General features: G+C 45.5%; 2 protein-coding genes across 3 annotated transcripts in view; one reads left to right on the forward strand and one right to left on the reverse strand.

Moving 5' to 3' along the window:
• FLRT1 (fibronectin leucine rich transmembrane protein 1) overlaps nucleotides 1-16,607 on the reverse strand; it is a 369,338-nt gene extending 352,731 nt beyond the window's left edge. Inside the window, exon 1 of the mRNA XM_069207110.1 lies at nucleotides 16,252-16,607. The gene's annotated coding sequence lies outside the window, so the exon portion shown is untranslated. The remainder of the gene's footprint in view (nucleotides 1-16,251) is intronic.
• Nucleotides 1-24,476, forward strand: part of MACROD1 (mono-ADP ribosylhydrolase 1) — a 2,310,829-nt gene that overhangs the window by 929,426 nt on the left and 1,356,927 nt on the right. The window lies entirely within an intron of this gene.

Genomic DNA, 24,476 nt, shown 5'->3' on the forward strand with positions numbered 1-24,476 from the left:
CTAAACAACTATGATTTATCCTATGTAACATGTTTGACCTCACATATGGCATCTCTAGTGACAATACAGGTTACTTAATTAATTATATCAGTGCTGGTATCAAATGACATCCTGAATGCAATCGTTGACTCCTCTCAATTAGCACATCATTGTGATTTTTTTTCACATGTGATTCTTGTCATTGAATTGAAATTTTCCAGTGATCTTTGGTGTAGTTTCCATGTTCTCAAAAAATCGTGGGTACAGGGATCAGCCCTGCCTAGCTTTCATTGGACACTGCTTTCAGACAAGCCTAGGCATGGTATTGCCTAGCTTTTACTGGAACACCATAAGGCCTTCAGCCATGTCCTGTACTTAGTACCTGTTAGAACTGAAAGCCTTTGATGTGGTCTTCCCCCAAACATTGTGCCTTCTCCTCTCTTGTTTGCTGAAATGTGTTTTTGTTGTCTTAGGGACTCTGTGTACTTGACCACTGCTAACCAGCGTTAAAGTGCTTGTGCTTACTTCTTTAAACATGGTAAAGTTAGCTTACATCCAATTGCACATTTAGTTTACTTATAAGTCCCTAGTAAAGTGTTACTGCATGTATCCAGGGCATGTAAATTAAATGCTACTAGTGGACCTGCAGCACTTATCATGTCATCTACTTAAGTAGCCTTGTTAGACATCTCAGCCTGTGTGCAATTTTGAAACTGGCTATTTGACCTGGCAAAATGAACCTTTTGACCGGCTCAACGTGTTAAACCTCCTGTTTTAATATATATAAGTCATCCCAGTGGTAGGCCCTAAACTGCTCGTAGGGCAGAGTGCATTGTATTCAAAAGGTAGGACGTGTTTTTAACTTATACATGTCCTGGTACTGAGAAACTCTCAGATTCTTTTTTTCACTGCTGTGAGAACTACATTTCCATAAGATAACATTGGGTTGCCTTAATGCATTTAATACATGCAAACTTTTGATTGGGAACAGGTAGAAATAGCGTGTTTGGTCTCAAAAGAATTGTAATATAAAATCCTCTTTAATGGTAAAGCCACATTTTAATCTTGATTAGTTTACAGTCTCACTCCTTTCAATCCCTAGTTGTGAAGGTAAAATGTTAAAAACTACTGAGCTAGTATGACCTCTGCCCAAGTTCACAATTATTGCAGTGCCCCCCTTTGTTTCACTGCCTGGGAGGAACACACAAAAGTCAGTTGCCAACTGTTCATAGTCATGTCACCCAGGACTCAGGCTGCAGGCACCACCAAATGGTTAAGACAAGAAAATGCCTATTTTCTAAAGGAACATTTTCAGAATTATGACTTACAATCAGACTTTATAACGTCAATCATTATAGTTCCAGGTCACACAGATGTAAGAGGGTGAAACACCCTGTCAGCAATTCAACTCTCTAAAATGTATTTTTTCTTCAAAATATTTTTATCTTCAAATTAAAGTCATTATTTTATTCACTCAAATATCCTCTATTGTGTTTTCAACGATCAAATGAAACTCCAATCCTCTAATAAAATGGGTCCCAATGCATTTTGGACATAGAGTCCTTCATCAGTGGAATATCTATATTGTGGAAGTATAAACACTTACTAAAAAAACTGCATTTAACTAGTTATTGGAATGTGAGTGTTAAAAAACAGAGTGTTCACCAAACAAAAATGTGATACTGAAAAGAACAGAATGGCTCACACAGATACTTAGTAATACAATTTAATTTTGATGTTGAAAAAGGTTACTAGGGTGAATGCCAAAGTGCAACACTGTAGCATGTGTGAAGTCATAGCTGATGATAAGGACTTCAAGTCACCGTCAGCAAATACAGATATAAAGGTTGGTAATGTGTCTTCACGAGTAATAATACTGAGGTAAAACTCCATAATATGCAAGCAACTATTATTACTTCTAAACAGGTGTGTGTCATCGTTAGGCAAATCTGTGGTGTACATATCATACATAATCGTACATAAGTCACTCAACATGCTTAGAATGGGAGCCTAGTCTCTGTGATATGCTTGTTTCATACAATTGCTGCACAGTACTACCCGGTCCTAAAGTGTGATAAATTCCACAGTGCAAAAACCTGTGCATTCAGTATGTGTAATGGGAGTACTGCCTGTGTATAGCAAGACGCTGTGTAGAGCGCCCATATTTCAAAAAGGTCAGTCATGTGATGCATGCATAACGTTTCTAAATGTCAGTCACTGTAAGAACAGTGAAAATGCCAAAAATTTGAAAAGAAAATCTTAAAAAGAAAAATATGCATTAACCGAATTAATGTTAATTACGGTATTTAAAATTTGAAACCCAGATTGAAATTGTGACATAAATTGTTAAACCAAACATAAGCAAAAAAAAGAAACGGCCATCTTTCAACATGTTAAAAAAGGAGTATGGTAATATATCCAAGATCTGTTCAGAGAGGTTTACAGAGGTTAAGCAGTGTAATGAAGACTATTAATAGCAAAAATATTAGTATTGCACAAAAGGTCTAACATGTAACATAACTGAAAGTAATATATGACATAATGAGTACTGTCAATTGTTAAGCTGTACATGTGGCATGACTATAAGTGTTGAAAAAATACAATAAAAATTCTCATAGTGAACATACAGCATAAAAATTTTAATAATCGATAAAAGAATAAAAGTAGGTAATTCAAGTCGAAAGTAAAAGGCAAATGGATCTGAAAGTTCACAGTGTAACTGTTGACTGGTACAGATCTGTGTTTAAAAAGCAGTATCTGTCACCCAGAAAAACAGCACATCTCCGTGTGATCATTAAGAACCTTAGAGTAAAGGGTATCCATACATTTAATCCAATACAGTTCTCGCTGTAACAATTTCTTGCATAGATCACATCCTGGATTATGCATTATATGCTCAATGACTTGAAAACATAGTTGGGAGATGTTATGGTTGAATGTTTCTTTAATTTGCTGCTATCACAGACTTGTTGAAATGGTGTCAGATATTACTTTGATGTTCAGTAATGCGCAATTTTATCTTTCTCTCAGTCATCCCCAAATATAGCAGCCCACAAGGGCACTCCAGGGTGTTTATTTGTATTGCAGTCACTTTTCTGCTTCAGCCGAATTGGGGATGATAAAGTATTACACCTATGATAACATTGTTACAGTGTACACAGTTATGACAACAGAAAGTTCTGTTCTGGGTTGTTTTTAAATTACTCCAGTACTCTGTTTACGAGTGAGGAGTTCTTTCAAATTCTGTGTATGCTTATAAGTAAATGTACAAATAAGTGACAAAGGCCAAACATAGACATCTTCGTTGCAGTTTCAGTCATTGTTTCATGACAACAATACACCTCAGAAACCACCTGCTGCATTACCTAGGTGAACTTTACTTATTCATGAAGTTTTTTTTCCAATTTTTTTCCAAGCCTCAACAGGGTCCAATCCACCTTATGCAGTGCTCCATTGCAGTCAAACTTAACTCTTGACTTTGCCCCGGTCGAGCTTGTGCGACCAGGTACCCACTGTGGCGCTTTGATCTTTTAGGCACTATTTTTCACTTAAAACTTTAAAAATTAATGGCTCAGATCCAACTGATTTGATTTAATTTGTTTCAGCATAATCGTATTTATTATAATGTTCTTTCTTTTCTTAAATTAGTGTGGGATTCTTAATGTGTTGTGTTTTCATTTTATTACTGGTTGTGTTTTTCATAAATACTTAACTCAGCCCCAACAATGCCACTGCAAATTTTGTTTCATGATATATTTCTTGAAATGATTACCTTAGAAATGGACGAAGAAGCTAAAACATAACATCTTCCAAACCAGTCAAGTTTGGACCTCTTTTCCTTTTATGCACCATTTCAGAAAGAAAACCAACAAAATAGCTACAGTTAGGTTTGTTAAGAAAAAATGTTTTAAAACAACCTGAGATTTACATCAAACCGTACCAAATCACCCCCTTAACATGCACTCCATTATGTTTCCTTGTTTTTCTTTATTTCGCATAGGGCTTTTTGCTGTAGTGAGGGAACATATTCAAATGGGAAGTCCAACATGAAATGCATCATTTAAGATTGAAACCGGTAGTCCACCCCCTCTCAAACTCCTTGATCAGTTTGCATGAAATTTACAGGATCAAAATGCCAAGGACATGTACTTTTTAGAACGTTTTCTGCAGATTTGTCGAATGTCGGTAAAGCCATTAGCAGTCTCAAAAGCACAGTTTTCTTTTTGACTAATCAAATCATTACTATCTAGTCACAATTGATAAGTCTGTAATTGATTGATGTTAGAGCCTCTGAAAAAAATGTTGACAGGATGTTGTCTTTACTGATGGCACATTTAGTGATATACTGTGTGCGGTATTCCACCAGAATATCGAATAAATAATACTACGGGGTCAAAATATTGAGACCTAAATATTGAGGACCAACACATTGTGAAGGTAGGGATATATAGGTAAGTACAGGTATACTATTCTTAACTTCATATATACATACTTTAACAACATAAATATATCTTCAAGGTACGTAGCTGTAGAGTCAAGAATAGTAAATCGATTCTTACCTATATGTACTTGCCTTCACAATACTTCGGACCCCGATGTAAAGGTCTCTATATTTAGTTGTCACAATATTTTTGTCCTTGATATTCTGACTTGCAGCCCTTTGACTACTAGGCATTGCATCTGGGTGGCAAGGTATGTGCCTTTTTTCTCTGGGTTCTTGGCACCGGACCTGGCTTTTGATCTCTGTCCAAGTAGCTATACCTACAGTTCTCTCTAGACGTGGCTTCTCGCCATTGTCTGCACAGGACAGGACCATTATTATCACTATGAACAACAGGGTATGGACATCTCAGTGACTTTATGGCCAAAGTTAGCGTAAAGGGGCACACAAGTATAAGCATATGAATCTGCTGATTAACTTCTAAAAAATAAAAATGTGTTTTGTAGGTTCAGTGGTATTTTCCACTCTTTCAGGCATGTTCCTTGGTCTCACTCCTGATTAGGATGTGCTCAGCTGTATGTGGCCTTCTTGCCAGTCAGCCCCTCTGCTGAACATTCCACTCGTTGCCATGCACAGAGAGCAAGCATGCCACAGCAGTAGCATGCAGCAGAATGTTGGGGCAGTGACACAAAGGTACAGAGAGGTTCTCCCTGTAAGAAGCAGGAGTCCATGATGGACATCCACCCGTAAAGGCAAAAAAGGGGCATGGTCACAAGGAGGCACCAGTAATCGCATGCGGGTCATGGTCTGCCAACAAAATTAGAAACAAAGAAGCCACTCTTCAGAGGGTAAAACAGAAGAGAGGCAACAACAAAGCATAAAAGGCAAACAGGGAATGAGTGTAGGGAAGCAGTACGGGAAAATGAGATAGCATTTTCACTGGGGGGCAAACATCAGTTTCAGAGCGAATCTGTGTTAGTACTGTGGGGAAATGTCCACAAACCTTTGCTACTTTCCGACATATTGGCACTGAAAACAAGATGCTCTTAAACGGTCTGCAAATCTAACTTGTGGTATGGAGCCACGTGTAACAGGTGACAGTGTAAAAATGTCCTGCTCCTTTTGAAGTGACCCATACATATGTGAGTCCCATTAGGGGACAGTGAGGTGTGTGTACGTATATATATTTATGCCATACTTTTGAAATTAAATGTAACCCAAAAACACATTAGTTGGAACATATCTTCTGATAAAAAAGTGCAAAGGTGTTGCTGACTTGCAGTGCAAAGGTGTTACTGACTTGGGAAAACACGTTTTAATGCCTCCTATATTCCGCTCTAGAAGCACTTCTTAGAATAAACGAAACAGGCTGTTCTCGCAAGGCCTAGTTATTGTGTGTATCTCACCACAGGGATTACACTTTTTGAGTTCTGGTTAAACGCTTTTGTTTATACCTATTCCACACACAAATCGGCATGGCCTAAACCAGTGTTTCACAGACTTTTTAGAACCACTACTCACTTAGTATGACAAATTTTCACGACCCACCTAGCTTCAGTGTGCATGAAGCTGGCAGTGTTTTTAGTGTTACTAAAGCATCCTGTGGTGGTGTACTGTCAACAGACAGCACATTTTCCACTGAAATGCCAACTTAATTTGTACAGGCATACATTTTTACTGATAAAACTATATTGGACACAAATGAAAATATGAGGAAATCGGGTTTCAGGGAATATTGATCATGGGTGCATCATCAAGAAAAAGTGTCTGTGTTTTGATCTTATTATAATCTTTGCTTTCATCACACTTAGAATTTCTTAACAAGTATTTACATTTTGTTGTATGTTACAAAAAATGACATCCAACATCTATTCCTTTCACACTCTGTGCACTCCAGCAATATCGTCACATAATGTACTTTACTTTTCTTTCTCTGATCGCAAAGTGAAAGTGATCTGTAAACATCAGTCTTCATGTTGAAAAAAATAGGCAGCAATTTGTCAGAAGATACAGCTTAACATTTGACCTCTGTCATCCAAGCGCAGCAAATATGACAACATAAATACAGAATTTAAAGGCATTTTTATTTATTGATTGGACTTACACGATCCACGAAATATCGACTTGCGACCCACCAGTGGGGCGCCACTCACAGTTTGGGAAACACTGGACTAAATCATATAGGCAGAGTTGCAGCATGTAATATTATATTTATACTATCTTTGAGGGGTGGGAGATGCATAATAACACATTCGAGGCTTTGCTTCTCATTAATTATGGCCCCTTCCCACGCTCACCAGTGGTAATAAATGCCACTTTCCACATATATGTATATATTATATGTTTATCTATGTTTGTGTGTGTTTTATTTTACCTAGTGTCTGTATGCACTCTGCACCTGCCGTGTAGCCCGTATTCTGCCTGTGTCTAGATGATCTGCAGTTCCCTTTCCTGCTGAAGGACATCTCCTGTCAAGTGCTAGGAAGGCAGTCCCTCGGGGTGTTCCTGCTCCAGGTCTGTCGATGGCAGAACGCAAGACTCGTTCATTGTACAAGCGTCTGCCGACTTCTAGTGCCGCTACACGATATATAAATCAGTTTACTCTCTTGCCTCACAGAGAAAAAGACACGCACAGACACACGATAGTCAGTTGCAGATAAACATAGACACATGCACGCGCAAAAATATATACACAAACCACCCAGAGTGATGTTAAAAAACGCACAAACATTATTGAATTTGCTCCGTCAGGGGCTTGCACACACCTTATCCAATGTATTCCTCCCCCTCTCTCTTATCCCCGTTCTGTATCTTTTGGTGTACATCAGGGTTCAGCTATTGTCCTCGTATTAATCTGTTTCTGATTCCTTTTCCTCCGCGATCCAGTCCTTTGGCCTCGCTTGCTGCAACTTTGCAAAGGGCACCCAGATCATCCTGAAACTTGAATAGTCTTCCATCTTTGAGTCAGGCATCTTAGGATCCTAACTTTGCACTTAGAATGAATGGATGACCAGGACTATTTAACGCTAAATACCAACAATTGAACTGGTAACTTGTAGCAAGAGTCCTCATTTGGTATTAATTCCAACAGCCCCTCTCCTCCACCAGCCCACTGTACTGGGCTTCCTTCTTGAATCTTGGGAATACGTGCAGAGCTTTGAGGTACTCTTGTGAGCCATACTCACCTTGACACTTCAGGTAACTGTAATGATAAATTCCTACTTCCTGTTCCCCAGACTCCCAATGCATATTCCCTTCCCTGTGATTTCCTCACTGAATAAAAGCACCAACACACTTGCTCTATCCCGTCATGACTGTCCATGGCCCCTAACCTAGTTCCCCACTGCACTTCCTATGCAGACTTCCGAAAATGTCAAACTCAGCAGCAAGACTCCGACCGTCACCTATATCCTTGGAATGACATAAGGCTACTCTGATATGCACTTTATTGGTTGCCAGTGGACCATACAGTCTCCTTCAAGGGCCTCTTTGTTTCATATTGTGCTCTCTCTAGAATAGAACTGACATTCCTGCTGACAAAACTATGCTCCTGTCGTGCCATCTTCCGAGACCAAACTAAATATTGATATCACTCACTTTAATAGGTGCTCACCTGGCATAAACATTTTTTTCATTACAAGTAACCAAGCTATGGCTTCCTCTACCAGCACTTTCACAAATTGTGACCTGGGGATCTTTTAGAAGGGCTATTAAAATGGGACCATTACTGCCAACTCATTAAACTGTTTTAGGCTGTTTCTCTGCTTTCTCTCATGACATCATCCATCCTCCAAACTTTCCTGTTATGTATCAAATGTATGGTTGTGAACTTTGCCACTGCCTAATACAGCATTCCTTGACTCTAGTTTGCATAGCTACTGTGACAACACCACCACATCATAAGAGTTCATCTTTTGAACTGACAAAAATGCCAACTCTTTCAGTATAGGACACCTGCAACACAGGTTCCATTCCATTCATAGCGGAGATGCAACTTATACAATGCAATCTCACCTCTTGGACACCATCATAGATAGCCATGGTGCCAAGTTCACTGCAACTCCACTGGAGACTTTCTCTGGCCCTGACATAAAATAGCTAATTCTCCCCACGTAGGACACCTCCAGCCTATGTGCCTTTCCATCTATAGAGGAAAGTGCAACTTATACAGTGTCATCTCACTTCTTCTGGACGCAATCACGGGTAGCTCCTGTGCCGAGCTCACTGCAGCATGACTGGAGCACTTTTTTGTCCCTGAGACAAAATATCTAGCTCTTCCAATGTATGACATATCCAGCTTATGTGCCTTTCCATCCTTGGAGTAAGGTGCAACTTGTACATTGTATCTTACCTCTTCTAGGCGCCATCATGGGTAGCTTTTGTGCCAATATGCAATATGACTGAAGCACATATCGGGCTCTCACCTCCTATATGAGATACTCTAGGCCCATTGATTTCTATTCACATAGACTCAAGCTTGCAACGGCTCTATTTAAAGTAGCTCCGCTACGAGGAGCACAAGCAACAATTGTCAAGTGCACACGTGACAATAAGGAACACAAGGAAAAAGGCACCTGTTCACCCAGATGTTAATAGATAAACAGGACGGCTCGCTAAAATCAAGTAACATACCTTGGTTTCATATAATTCCTTTTCCAATGAAAAGAACTGCAGGCACATTGGCAGGTACAGTTACAGTCTCATGGAGCCCTAATATAGGAACTTGGACAGTACTCACATAGACATACAGACTTTCCTCGCAGACAAATAGAGTCACAAGCACAAATATGGGCACAGGCACTGCTCACACAGATAACAGAAGCAGAGAGGTAGCGTGAAAGAAGTCCAAAGACCATTGTAAGAGTGTGTATGTAACTGGTGAGGGGGCTAAGTGGATGGCCTGCCGAGTTTTAATAAAGCTTAATGCCAGTTTTCTTTGAGTGAAAGCATCAGTGGGCTGCTATACATCAGGGTGTGTAAGTCCAGGACTTGGAGGACAAACCCCTTGTGCACCCCAAGAGACCTATCTGCTCCATGTCAACCGATGCCTTTCAGTCCTTGGAGTTGGGCCTCTACTCGATGCTCTCTCCTTCCCAGTTATTAGGCCTACCCTTCCCAGCACCATATGCCCTTCTCTTCGCTATAGTGCCACAGTAACTCTGTCCTCACTTGCCTGATAAAAGGTGATTTATTAGTTTCACAGTGTGGGGCGGGATTCTTGATAAATTGCTATGCCCTGATGTAAAGAGGCTTGGGCACAGTTTTCATTAGGCCAATGTAATTGGCATAATTGTAATTTTGCATAGCAAAATGTCCGCATATTAATGGAGAATATACTATTACGCCACATTGCATAATTCCAAGGAAAACTTTTAACGAAAGATGTACCCGTTAGGTAATTTTTTACTGCAAGCAACATTTCAGGTAGATTATTTACCTCTGTGGATTGTTCAGGTAATTTTCTAATGTGAAACTACAATTCCAGATGCGAGCAGCAGTCTTTTAAATGCGGGCAGCAGTCTTTTAAATGCAAGCAGAAGTTCCTTTAACATGGGCATTATACAAACATTTCAGGTAGATTTTTTTAACCCAAGCAGACCATTCTAGTAATTTTTGAGTGTAAAACTACAAATCTGAACACAAGCTGCAGTGTTTTGAATGCGAGCAACCAGAAATCAATTTGAAATTAAATTTTCGAACTGAATTTTTACCTAAACAGATCAGGTAATTTTTGGAGTGCAAAATGCATTTCCCATCATTATACATAATCTGGTGCAGTTACAGATACTATATCTCTCCTTATATACTCAGACAGCTGAAGAAAAGATGGAGAGGGCTACTGATGATCGTTGTTTGTGTGACTTTGGGCAGACTGGATCCTTCTTTCACATCCTGTGGGACTGCTCTGTGATAAAATAATTCTGGTCCAGATTTGTAGAATGTCTGGGGAGAGTGGATGAAGGTGGTCTAAAAATCTATGACAAACAGTGTGTGCTTAACATCTTGGGGGATGCAAAAGCAACAAGGTGATGGATGGAATGCTTGAATTAATCTCAGCCACTGGCAGTTGCTCGGCCGCATCAGAATCCATTGTTTTTTTGCCCACCATGCCACCCCAGTTTGGACCCAGCCATATGCAAATAAGTCTTGACCCTGCTTCCCATGGGAACAGTCCAGCCCGAACTGCCAGGCCAGGTCCTCTGTGGGCCTGAAATGAGCATCCTGGAACCGGTTTCTGGGTATAACCCCTCATCATCCATGCTAGCTTGAATCCAGTGGCACAGTGAGCCTGAGACCCACGTCTAGGCCTACTCTGCACATGCAAAAACAAGATGATGGATGGAATGCTTGAATTAATCTCAGCCACTGGCAGTCGCTCTGGCTGCATCCTAATCCATCGTGTTTTTTGCCCACCATGCCGCCCAGTTTGGACCCAGTTCACTATGCCACCAGATTCAAGCTAGTCTGGCTGATATAGGGGGATACCTCAAAACTGGTCCCAGGATGCTTGTTTCCAGTCCAGGAAGGACCTGGCCTGGCAGCTTAGGCTGGACTGTTTGCATGGGGAGGAGAGTTAAGACTGATTTGCATACGGCTGGGTCTAAACTGGAATGGCGTGGTGAGCAAAACGACAATGGATTTAGGCCCAGTTCTATGATTAGAGGTGAATGTTGGGCATTATTCAGCATTCCGTCCATCATCTGTTCTTTTTGCATTTGTCGCCCTAAGCGGGAAGGCTATGGCCAGATGTGGGTCCCCATGCTTGCTGTGTCCCCGGTTTCAAGCTAACCTGCCTGACGGTGGTGATATCCCAAAACTAGTCCCAGTAGGTTTATTTCTAGTCCAGGGAGGACCTGGCTGGACACTTCAGGTGTAACTGTTCCCATGAGGGACAGGGTCAAGACTAATTTACATATGGCTGTGTCCAAACTGGAATGGCATGGCGAGCAAAAAAATTATGACGTTAGGCCAAGATCTGTGACTGGGGGTGAATATTTGACATTGTTCCGCGTTCTGTCCATCATATGTTCTTTTTACATACCATCTTTGGGGGGGCAACACTCAATAGGGCACAGCGAACGTTAATGACACTGGGCCTGGGTATGGCAAAGAGGAATATAGTGAAGGTATGGGGTGCCAGACAAGCCCCGGACCTTGGAGCAGGGAAGCAGGACATGGATTGGTGCATGCTGGCTGAAAAAGTGTTGTATGAGGGCAGGGCGTGGTCCTGGAAATGGGGAAAAATATGGAATGGTTGGAACTCAGATAGGGGCCTGATCCGAAGTGACTTGGAGCTAGCCGATGGCAATGAGACCAGTCATCAGGTAATGGCAAGGTAATAACAAACTGGAAGGGGAGGGTGCAAGCTGATGTTGAGTGCAGGAGACTATGGACAATTCATGACTGTATCCTGAGATATGAGACAGTGCTTTTGTTAACTGATGTTGATGTGCTTATAAAACTTTCAAAAAAAGATAGGGAGAAAAATGAGCGTACTTTTGCAGTAATTTAACATATTTACGCTACAGCAACACAAGATGCACATCACTGTAGATGGGAGTCTTGTGCTAAGGCGCCCTTTCTCAGACCGTGCACTTATTCACTGATGTGCAGAAGTGTTGCTCTCCAGCTTCTATAATTCTCTGCCTGCATTCTGTCTCCCCACTGGAACTTTCTTTTCTTGGTACCTTGGCCTCTGTAACCCTTCGGTGTGAAGTTGCCTGTTTGTAAGGTTTCCCCTCACTGTTCCTTGCATTGGTCATCACCGGTCTCCTTGATACTCTGCTCTTTCTAAGATTAAAGACTGTGACCCTCATTTGGACATTGGCAGTAAAAACTGCCTACCGCCGCGGCAACGGCCACCAAAAGACTGTCGCCACGGGAGCTACCATCGGTCCGCCGTAATATGACCACAGCCAGATTTCCACCACAAGAAGGGCGGTAATCCGGCTGCGGCCATACTGGCAGATGGCGGTAAAGTGGTGCTGCTACCAATAGCAGCGCCACGCCAGTAGACCGCCGCCAGCCGTGTTATGACAAATAATACGGCCTGATGGTGTTCTGCTGGCGGGCGCTGCTGGTGGTAGCAGCACCCCGTCCCGTCGCCTGCCGGAAGACCCCGTGGATACAGGTAAGTCGAGTCTCCCACAGGGGAGGAGGTTAGGGGCTATTGTGTGTGTGGGGGTGTGTGTGCATGTATGTGTGAGTGTGGGTGGTGTTTGCGTGTGAGGATGAATGTGTGTGAGTGCGTGGATGAATGTGTGAGTGCGTGGATGCATGGTAATGTGTATGGGTCTCAGCGTGTATATTATGATGTGTGTGCGGATGTACAGGTGAATGAATGTATGGATGCATGTATGTATGTGTGGATGAGTGTGTCCGTGTGTGTGTGTTTTGGGGGGTTGTGGATGTAGGGGGTTTGGGGGACATCAGGGGAGTTGTTGGGGGTCCCCTCCTATCAGTGACAAGGAAGGAATTCCCTGTCACTGAGAGGGCCTACTGCCTTGGTTTTCGTGGTGTTATGAACGCCACGAAAACCATTGCGGTAGGCAGGGACATAATACCACCAGCAGCACAATTGTGCCCGCCGGGCTGGAGATTCTCATCTCTAGCCTGGCGGCTGCTACCGCCATGGCGATCGGAGTGGTACACTGGCGGGTTGGCTTCAATGTCATAATGTGGCGGTAAGTACCTCCAGCCTGTTGGCAGTACTACCGCCACATTAGTGCCGGGGTCATAATGACCCGCTGTGTGCCATCGATACAACGGGACTGCTCTCGTCGCTCTCAGAGACCCCTTTGCCTCATACAGCGCGCTCTCCCTCGCCATACAGAACTCCTCTGCCCAGCGCTCTCTGGTGATACAAGCCTCTGCCTGACTCGCTTCGTCTCTGCGGCCTAGGGTCCTCTCCCGAGAAGGGCCGCCTCAAAATACGAAATAATATACAATACATGGTCAGAATACAGACACTCCGCCGAACACGTCTGTTTCCCTCCCGTGGCTACACTGCACCTCGCTCTCCCCGCGGCAGAGTATTCACCCTTAGTGTCAAATACCTGGTATTTATGGCCCGAAGTGAGTTAATGTTATACTTACACACGACTGTGAAGTGCTCAGAAGCTGTAGTGCACTTCCCTGAGGGAGAGGTTTATTAAAAATGCATGTTTACGGTCTCCCTGATAGACCTCACTACCTTGAATGTTCCTATATTTTGTTGCCCCACCGACCCCCGATGTCGTGGTTTCAATGTTTGTCCAGTGTTTATAGCGTAATATTTTATTGTTGCTAGATACAGTATTATTGGTGCCTTTCGTGTTTTTCTGGGGGGGGTGGGCAGGCTGCTGATTGGTTTGGCATATAACGCGCCTTGAGGTATCTGGAAGGAGCTGATCTAGTGTGGCTGAGCTGTAGAAACACGCGTGGCATCCCAACCCCCATCCCCACATGATAAACTGTTGACCCACGAGGTCTCATTCGAGTAGCTTTTCTCTGGGAAGGCGAGGGGCGCTGCTGCTTTGTCCTCAGGTCTCTCGAGTGGGCGGAGGGTGAAGATCTGCTAAGTTAGCAGACGTGTCCTTGGGCTGCTCGCTGTCACAAGGCCTTCATCAGAGAAGGCCTTCACCAGAGGGGCGGAGGGCTCCCCACCCTCCTACTTTAAGTTATACATATCTCTGCGCTCCGGGCATCAGCAGAGCTGCTGGGGGGGGCGCACGTGGCCTCTGCAGCACAGTGCTGAGGTTGTGCATTTGAGTGCGGAGAAGAAGTTGTGCGAGTTTGACGGCTTGTATTCCCACTAGAGGGGTGACTCATTTCCGGGGGGGGGGCTCAATATTTCAGCCTCAACCCATCCTTGTAGCGGCCCCCACACAGCCCCAGGCCAATGGCTATACGTGTCCTATGAGAAACTAGGGGGGGGGGGGGGGTTCATCACATTCTGCAGGGCAGGGGCACCACCATTTTGCATTACGCCACTGATTCCTCATTAGTAGCGCGTGCTCCCTATTACCCCTCCCCGACATAGACGAGACACGGACAGTGTTACTGGAAAACATTCTTACGTTTTTCAATGAACATTTGCTGAATTTATGTAATTAAGGAGCTGCAGTATTAGTCACATTCACATCCTTCGTCAGAGCCACAAAACATGCACTGAGGTGGTTATGAGGGGCCTTGCTGTAAAACAGATTGTCCGTCACGTGCATAGGACCAGTAGTAACACCCCTCGGAATGGTGAACTGCGCCTGACCCCAGGGGTCTCGTGCCTCTTTACCCCAAAACACAGTGCCCCGGGGCCTGCTCAGTACCTCGGCCAGGGGATGCAGACAGGGAGTGTGTGTGTGCGGGCGATGTCGGTGGATGGGGACAGGTGCATTTTATGGAAACAGACTCAGTCATACACACATCTCTCCCCGACCCCTGTGTAACAGTGAAAAGACGAGAGTGCGGGCGCATTTACCAAGAAGCAAGATCCTCTCGCTGACCACAGCGGGCGTGCAACCAGTGCCTCGTACGGGTGCATTGGGGTTTCTCCTTCATGGGCAGGGCTGCAAGCCAGACACAATGAAAGGCGCTGCACCCTTCAAAATACACAGCGCGGGGGGGCAGGGGGGCAAGGGAGTGTGGGGAGCCCAGGCACCGCAATACAGGCCTTCCAGGGCCGACCTCACTCCACTTCACAAGAGCAGCGTCGGCAGCAGACGCACAGATACCCGCACCCCCAGACCGTGAGGCGCAGCTACCCCAAGATGCAGACACCGGGAGCCTAGAACAGAACCCACCTCGGTCACCAAGGTGTAAAGCTCGTCGCCCAAGCTCCGCCCCACAGCCCTCCCCCAGTGACATTGCCCCAAGTCAAGTCACACGCCCACTCCCAAAACTGCCAAAATTGTGCACAGTCTTGTCACAGAGGCATCTGGTTTCGATATTCTTCTAGGGCAAAAGCAGCAGGTCTGAGGCGCCCTTAAGTGCTCTCATGATGCACAGACAGTGGCACTCGCATGTCTGCACTAAAGGCGCCTCGTGCGGGCTGAGCAGAGGGTGGGAGGGTCGCCGACATCCGCGCGAAGTGGCAAGGCGCGCATCGGGGGAGGTGGGGGGTTAACGGCCTCCTCGGGGGTACAGCTGTAAGCAAGTAGCAAAGCAAGACGCGCAGCCTGCTCCCACATCCCAAAAACACATTAAATACAAGATACCACACCTTAGAGACGACGCTCCTCCCTGCCCCTCGCAGTGCTTTGAGTCGGCCTCAGGGTGGCATTAAGCGCTATAATAATTACCAGCTTAACGCAACACCACCAGGCAGATCGGTCGCCAGAGACAAGGGGTGGCGTATGGAGATGGGGGTGTTTGGTGTGGGCATATACAACTAGCGCTTCCCAAATACATCCAGCTGTAGGGGGGCTAGGTGCTCAGGTACCAAAACGCAGGCTTCCATGGTAGCCAAAGCAAGGCAGCCATCCCAGCCTGATCCCCGCCGGGGGACATCGACGGAAGCCACGGAACAACAGTAAAACCATACATCACCAGTCACTGGGCACGAGGTACCCAAGTGCCAGCATCCGTGCCACATTGCTTCCCAAAGCTAGGGGTAAAAGCAGACTTACTGCCTCCTCGGGGTGGGGGAAGGGGCAGCTGAAGCCATGCACGAGCACCTCTCACCCACCCCTACCCCGGATCCACAGAGCTGGGAAGACAAGAAGGAACTGCGTATACAATCGGGTACCCAACATACCCTCCCGGTGCTCAGGACGGGGGAGGGGGCAGCACGGCGCTGTTAGTAGGTGGTGTGTGTGTCTATAGAGGGTATTTAACCCTCAAACCTAAGGTCTTACCTGTCCCTCCTTACGCCGGGCGAGCTCCCCCCTTGGTCCAAGTTTGCCATTCCAGATCCTCTGGCGAATATTATTCCATTGGAGAACGAGAGAATGCAGAGCAGATGCTGCAGAGCCTTTTGGAAAAAAAATAATTTCTGCTGGAGGTTGGGAGGCGCGGACATAAACGCCGAGCAGGGTAGGGACACGATTTCTCAGAGTCGGATCCCGGCGCTGCTCCCCCCCAAAAAAATCCAGACTGCTCCCCCAGCCTGGGGTTCGGCAGAGACGCACAGAGGCGAGATGCAGAAAATGGATAAAAAATGTGATCTCCCTGGGTTGCGGCGGCTGTGCAGGCAGGCAGCCTGTGAGCCTCTGAGCGGAGCGTGCACTGGCACCCCCCAGAGCCCGATGAGATCAGGGGTGGGCGGGGGCCCGCTGCCTCCCCAGGGTTCGGGGGCTGCTGCCGCGGCTGCCTGTCGGAGCATTGGAGGAAGCAGGGCCCTCTCGCAGGAGCAGGAGGCGGGAGCATGGGATGGGGATGAGAGGGGAAGGACCAGTCATGGCCATGTATACATATACGTATATGTAACACCTGTGAGAGCAGGGGCGCAGTTCCTGGACCATCAGTCGTCTTGTTTCAGGAACCATCGCCGCAAGGAAAGGCAGCTTTGTAGTGGACACATTCTTACCAGGGAAATACTGTAACAAGAATTACCTGTACAAGGATGGGCATGCCGGAGCCGTGGAGAGACCATGTCCGTGAAAATTTACTTCCAGAAGTGAACGTTCATGGGAATATCGCGGAGGCCACTAGGGATGCGAATAGACGCCTCTTTTTCTGCGCTTTGTTGTTAGAACAACAATTACTCTACAGTCGGGCTTTGCTGTCTGCTCTGATCTTGGCAGTTCGTGTTCTCGTTTAGTTGACGTGTTCTGACCCGTTTAGCTTTTCCTGGCTACGTTGTCTCCCTGTTTCCGACCCACTCTGGTGCCTCCTGTGGCTCGGTTTTCATCCCACTGTGGTGACTCTTGTCCTTCAGTTTCATTCCCACTGAGAGCCTCCTGTCCCTCAGTATCCATTCTGCTGTGCTACTGGGGTATCACTTGACCATAGCTTCATTACCCCAGTGGTGTTTCCTGTACCTCGCTTTCCATCCCACTGAGGCGCCTCATGTTCATCAGTTTCTAACCTACAGTGATACCGCCTGACCTTAATTACAATCCACTATGGTACTTACCAACCTCCATTTTCCACCCCATCGTGGTGCCTTTCGACCCTCAGTTTCTATCCCGCTTCTTGCATCTTGCCCCTCGGTTCTGGTCTCATAATGCTGCCTCGTACCACTCAGTATTGGGCAGACTTCCAGTACTTGAGACTAAAACAAAATGAGACAGATTCTTGGCACTATCCTTTCAAGTATACTTGTAAAGTGCATACAGCACCCACAAGGGTATGCTGGCGCTGATGAGAGTAGGGGTTGCTTGCTGCTCTCTCTGGGTCCTCTGAGAAGAGCCATGTTTTCATTTTTTTTTTAATTCTAGGATTGATCTGGAGGCCCTAATATGAAGGAGGAATACATTTGAGGATTTAGGAACCAGGTACGTGAAGGCATGACTGCTGACTTTGGCTGTTTGGATGCAGGGGACCGTGGTGAGCAGTAGGTTTTCTAGAGCAGAGGTATCTGGTGGAGGTGTGGAAGCTTACATGGTTGTTCAGGTAGGTGTGGCTTAAATTGTAAAGTGCTTTGCATGTGTGTGAGTAATTTGAACTATACATGTTTGTGTGTGGGGGGCAGTGGAGGTTAGGTGTGGGGAAATATGGGTGTGTGGCAGGAGGCTGAGTTTGAGTCTGGCTGCTCTATTCTGAATGGCCTGAAGCCAGTTGGTTATTTTCCCCTTTACATTACGGTTCTGTAATCTAGCTTGCTGGTGAGGAGTCCATGCGCATTTGTTTGACAGGTGTGGAGAGGACGCCATCTAAGGATTTTCCTGAGCATCTCGAGGATGTGGAAACAGGAGAATGTGGTGGAGCTGATTTGGCTGGCCATTGATAGTTTGTTGTCAACTACAATTCCCAGGTTGCTGGCTGGTAAAGTGTAGAGTCTGGTCAAGGTCTAATGGCCACCTTGCTGAGAACCATATTGTCAGGTCTTTCCTGAAGAATACAACCTCCTTCTTGTCTGAATTGAGTTTGTGGTACTTGGACTTCACCCAGAGTGCGATTTCTGACATGCACTTGATGTTCTTTTCCCAGGTGTTGGTAGTCTCCTTGGAGATGATAACTCGTGTGCCATTGGAGTAAGAGGTTATGTTGATTCAGAAAGTTTGTACTATGTTGGTGAGCAGAGCCATGTAGATATCGAAGAGTGTGAGACTGAGTGACAATCCCTGGGGGACTCTTTACTGAGGTTTTTCATTTCTGAGCTGGAGCTCAGTATTCCTTCAGCTTGTAACTTCTCTTATCCTTTACAGGGTGGGGACAAATATTTTAATCCAAAGTAACCCTACCCCAAAACAGGAGCACTTTGTAAATAACTTGTAGATCACATCCCAGCCCCACAAGACAGCAAGCAACAGCAGGTGCGTTTGTGTCTGGCTGAGCTTTATCAGTGCTGTGTGAAGGACAGCACATAACAAGCCGCACTGATCATTTTGGATTAGGAGCGGTCTCTTGTGTTGTGGTTTGAACTCCTTTAACCAAATACCAGTCACTCATCCAGAATGACAAGTCATGCATGACAAAATTCCTCGAGGTTCATTGTTGACAAATATTCATTATAAATGATAAAAGGGGTCTGTACAATGGAGAAATCATACAGTCCATTTAAAAGTTACATTTATTTGTAACAGAAGGGGTGTTTGCTTTGTACGGCCCCATTCTAGAAAAGTGACTCGATAATCACCACAACAGGACAGAACAGTACAATGTGATTTCCTTTCTGCCTTCAAAATTGAATCAGAAAGGGGACTGAGTAAGCACAGCTTCACACCAACTACATGGAGGAGGGGCCCAGGCACCTGACAGCGCGAGAAGACCAGCTCTGGCCTCCAGTGGAAAAACATATGGGAGCAAATAAGGTAAGATGGGGCAGGGGCTGCCTGCTTGATCCTGGATTGTGCAGGTCTTGTTAGCCTTCTTTCTCTAAGTTCAGCAGTTTTCTGTACTAGACCATGGCTCGATTGTCAGCCTTAAGTGTACCCCACCCAGTCAGAGAAGAGAGCAGATCTCAGACCATGACCAGTCAGTGCTCTTGCCACCGAGGAACCAGACTCGTCGAGCTATTGGAACTGATCCTGTGTCCAGTTACACCATCTGCAAGGGGTCAGAAGGCAACCCGACCACACTTGGAGGGCACACTGGCTCCCTGCAACCAGCAGCTCTTGATGCCCCACCCAGTACCCACCCGGGAGCCTTTGGGAACGTCTGTGCTCTGCATTGCGCTTCCCGAGCCCTCTGTCTACAGACTGGTCTGGCTTGATAGAGGGGCCCCTGAGCCTGCATGCAAGGGCCTGTGCATACCAACCTCCCAGCTCTGCCGGGCGCCGCTTTCCTCTCAGATCGCACTGGCTCGGCTTTCTACGGAACAGGAGCACTCTCATACCGGGCTGTCGTGCCGGCCCCTGACAGAAATGATATTGGCGATCCTACTCGTGCCCTCTCGGCGCAGGACAAGTAGTCTCGAACAGTTGTCTGGTATTTAGAAAACTGGGGTCCCTGCCCCCGTACAGCCACATATTCTCACTGAGGGGCTGTAGAAGCAAGAAGGCCCATTGATTGCTGGATAGAATCCGACCGCTAATAACCAGACCGGAAAAGAGGTTTGCAAAATGTATCTGTCTGAAGAAAAAAAAACGGTGTAAGGATCCGAAAAATCGGAGGGACGGGTCCTTGCTTGCCTCCCAGCTGTGCCTACCTCCTCACTGCAAACTGGCCGGGCCATGGGTAAGGAGCATTGCTTCAGTCCTTCGTGACATGGACATAATCCTTCATGACCGGATGAGCAAAGTCTACGTCAGCGCAGCTTTGAGAAGGCAAAGGAGAACGGACGGTAGCACAGGAGTCCGGTCCTAGTCCAAAATTGTGAGTGCGGCCACTTATGAGTCGCCCTTCATACATATCACGGACAAAACCCAGCCAGGCTCGGACGCACCTGCTGCTGCGCGTTCTCTCGCAGAGATGCTACGTGAACTGCCAATAATGGACAAACTGCCCCTGTTTTGGACCGTGACTGCTTTGGATTCAAATATTTGGTCCCATACGGCTCCAGAAAAATTGTCCAATAATTAGAAATATTACGAAGCAGCTACAGCGTTTACAATCATTTGTCTTATTCCCCCAGATTGATAGCCATAATTTATGAGAAACTGAAAGTGGCGTGCCAGGGTTGCAACCCACATGACCTCAAGAAATCATTTTTCAGTCACTCATACGCCGCCCAAACACTATGATTATAATAGGTTTCAGCACCAAGCACATCCCCGGAGCTATCTGTGCTGCCGAACAAAAGGCGTGGGCTTGCCATAAATTAACATTGGCCCATTAAAGTCTAGACGTTTAGAGGCATAAGCTCGATCATTTCTTCATTATTGGTAGTCTCTTTATTGAAATTGCTTCATGTGATTGAATACTGAGTTTAAATCTTTTGAAAGCAAGACTCTGAAGGCCAGTTTTTGGGCTGTCTTTGTTGTGTCAAATTCTCAGTCCACGAGCGTTTCACATTCTGTAACCAGAAGAAGCGACCGGGGGTTCGCATGCACTTCCTGATGGCGAGTGGTGACGCGGATGTTCTGTTACCTACAACAAAGCAGATTACAGAGACCTTTAAAATGCGTACTACAGTCTGTAATAAACTTACCACTTATGACGGGCGGGTTATTGGCGGTGGGTGGACTGGAGATTTCTGTATGGAGTGTAGGTAGGTGTGAGGATTCTGGTGTATTATATGGCATGTTTTTGCGACCTTACTGTGTCTTGGTTCCAGGAAGGCTCATTTGCAAAACTCCTAGCTCAACTTTGAGTAGATGTTGCTTTGAGCCGTAATGTTTAAACAAAGGAACTAGCGAAAAGCATTTAGAAGCACTAAACAACAAAATAAGATAATCACACAACATGAAAGAAATCCAACTCCAATTTATAAAAGTAGATTATATTTTTATGAATTTGTAGACAACGAAATAGAGGATAAAACGTTTACTTAAAAATCCATACCACAAGAACCTTCTGGTGAAGTTTGCCCACCGTGGTGTCCAAAAATTAAAACACAGTAAAGTTGCACAACCATACCATACAATACACCACAGACAACACATTGATGGCAGCGGTGGGTTCCATTTTGTACTTTGTCTCACACAAGGTGGCACAACCAGTGCTGCAGCCCGGGATAGGGGGGGGCGGGGCACTCAGTCTTACATGCCCTGGGTACTGTTGGTACCATATACTAGAGACTTATTAGCAAGTTAGCTTATGTCAATTGGGGGTAACCGATTGAACATACATTTTGTAATGGGTTAGAACATTGGTACTGAGTTCTGTTTAGCAGGTCTCACTGCACCCTCAGAGTCGAAAAACCTGCTGCATTAGTATAAAACTTTGGGGCTGATCATGCAAAAAGAGGCATTTCCTTACAGTGAGTAATGCCAAGCACGGTAGTACAGGGCAGCACCAGCGAAGGACTTGTAAGGACAGAATTGCAGCAGTCCCATGCCGTCGTTGTTATTCTCAGCTCCTAAAAAGTACCCACAAAGTTTTGACTTGAGAGTTTGTGAGTCACAGAAATCAGGAAGGTCTCAGCACTAGTTTGCTAGCATGCAGAGAAGCACCCCACATGAATGGTCCTGGAATTGTGATTTTGTCTGACAAGCTAACTCCTCTGAAGCACTGACAGAACTTTGATAATCTCCTGCAAAGAACCCCTAATGATGGAGACAAAGCTTCACTTACTTTTGTCAAGCTTGATATTGAATATGCATCTGAAATGTGCCTTGTACTGTGCAGTGCTGAGGGCTCCTTAAATGTTTCTGCCAGGTCAGGCTTTTAATGTGTAAAAATTGTGGCCACACTGGATCTTGTACCTGGGACTTGATTGATCAGCTGTAGTATGTCTAAGGTTGTTTGTGCTTGAAGCATACACTTTGATCTAGAAGGGTGACACAAGGCTGTAGTGCCTGATCGACAACACAACTTCTTCACCACAATGGGTGATCCCCAGATTTTGGTCTTCGAATTTATCCCTGCAACCATAACTGTGTCGACCTGAGGTCTTTTGCCCCAGAGGCACTACAAAATGTAGACAGTGACTGGCTGATCAAGATGCTGTCCTGAAAAAACCTACCCCGTGGCCCAAGCCCTTAGTGCTCGAGTACCATGGGGAGACCAGAAAATATTAACATTGACTCCCCAGTTGCAACATATTTGACAATTTTTCATCCTTGAACCCGAAAAGGGAACTTCCAAGCCACAGGTGGCTCACAGTCATCAGGGGACAATACAAAAGTAACAGTAAATCCAGGTGCACCCCTGTTATTAGGGAGAACAGATAATACTAGTATGTCCTGCCTCTTTCCAGTTCTCATCATCTAGTGACAAGACATGAACTGGCTTTGAAAGTTGCTAAATACTAACATTGTAACCTGGTACCATTGCTGAATGTCGCTACTGCCCATGTCTTGTTGTAGCTGGATCCAGTTGTTAAGGTCCTTGGAAGAGATGCAAACGCTGAGGAGCCAAGAATCAATGAAGGCAAAATCCTCTCCTTTGTAAGCTCCTCTGCTTTGTTAGTAGATGCCACGTCTCCATCCAAGGACGGTGCTGAAGGCCTATTCTGCCAGGAGGTGCAGCAGATCTCTCTCCCAGTGTATTGGTCAGAAGCTGAGACAACAAGGGCACTTGCCTCTGTCTAGACCACCCAGAAGCAGTAGCCATGTTGTTAGGATGCTTGGCTTATCAAGTTGATAGGACGCCTGACTACCAAAAGAACATTGGAACTAGGAGCACAACATTTCACCCTGCTTACTTGTCCAGATCTTAGCACCAGTATCCATAGTCCAAACTTATGGTCAGTGTTCACAGGAGTCTTTACTGGTGCTGACAGTGTCTCCTCACGACTCATTTGGAATCTCCTCTGACTGTTCTCTTCCCACTAACCATACCAGTAAAAGAGACCAAAAGACCTGCACCCCACCAGGCGTTAAACTTTTGTCCTTGATAAGACTTTGGAGGCGCTATCCATTGACTCTTTAGAACCCCTGCTCTTGTGGTAGCCTTTGTTACCCCACCAAAGTCTGCTTGTGCTGGTAAGTCCCAGGGCCTTAAACTGCTTAGGAGATAAGGAGAAAGCTGTATGCGTAGATTGCAGTCTAAAATCTTTATGACAACAAATACATGTCTAACACAAACAGGTTAGTTTTGTCTACAGAAGCCCTCCAGCTCAGTCTGTGGTAGTAGTCACTCCCCAGGCGGACAGCCTCCCACATGGAAAAGTTAGTACAATGTCCCAGTCCATATTGAAAAAGGTTTAACCGTCTTGAAATCTCACTCTAACCAAGTTAAATCCAGTGCCATAATCGCAAGCTAAAAGCAGCACCTTTGGCCTGAGTTTGACCAATACAACTCCTTGTTCCCAGACGTGGTCAAGGATTAGCATAGGGTTATGCTTACCTGGGCAAATAGACAGCTGAGCTGAAACCCCTAATCACTCAGGACCATATTGAAACCATGGTTAGGAAACTAGAAATCTGTGGCTAGGAAACAGGAGCTCCAGTCTGACATGCACTATGGCAAGTGTGGCTTGAGACTGCAGAGACAACCTCTTCTCTTCCAGGTGGTGAAGGCCTTCCCGTCTTTCTGCATCAGAGCAGCCTTTCTCTCTAAGCCTCAACAGGAACCCCCTCTCCTCAGGAATCAGAGACAAGGCATGTCAGGGAAAGAACAAACCTGATCCCCTAGCCTCAAGAACGACCAGAAGTCCCACTTTCCTACCATGAGTGCCTTGCCTTTTTCTGCACTATCTCAGTAGACCCACTTCTTGGCATTGGAGGGTTTGAGATTTTGTCTTCCCTACCATTCCCCCCAAAGGGGTGGCTCCTCCGCAATGGCAAAGGAGCATCACCCCACTGGCTAGGAGCTAGCAGCTGAAAAATAAAATAATATTTTATCATCATTTTATTTTTCAGCTGCTGGCTGAGCCAGCATGTGTAGGGAGGGGTGGGGTTGGGCCATGGGAGGAGGGGAGGAGGAGTGGAGA

The sequence above is a fragment of the Pleurodeles waltl genome, chromosome 9, assembly GCF_031143425.1.
Source record: "Pleurodeles waltl isolate 20211129_DDA chromosome 9, aPleWal1.hap1.20221129, whole genome shotgun sequence".
In the NCBI taxonomy this organism is placed as follows: Eukaryota; Metazoa; Chordata; class Amphibia; order Caudata; family Salamandridae; genus Pleurodeles; species Pleurodeles waltl.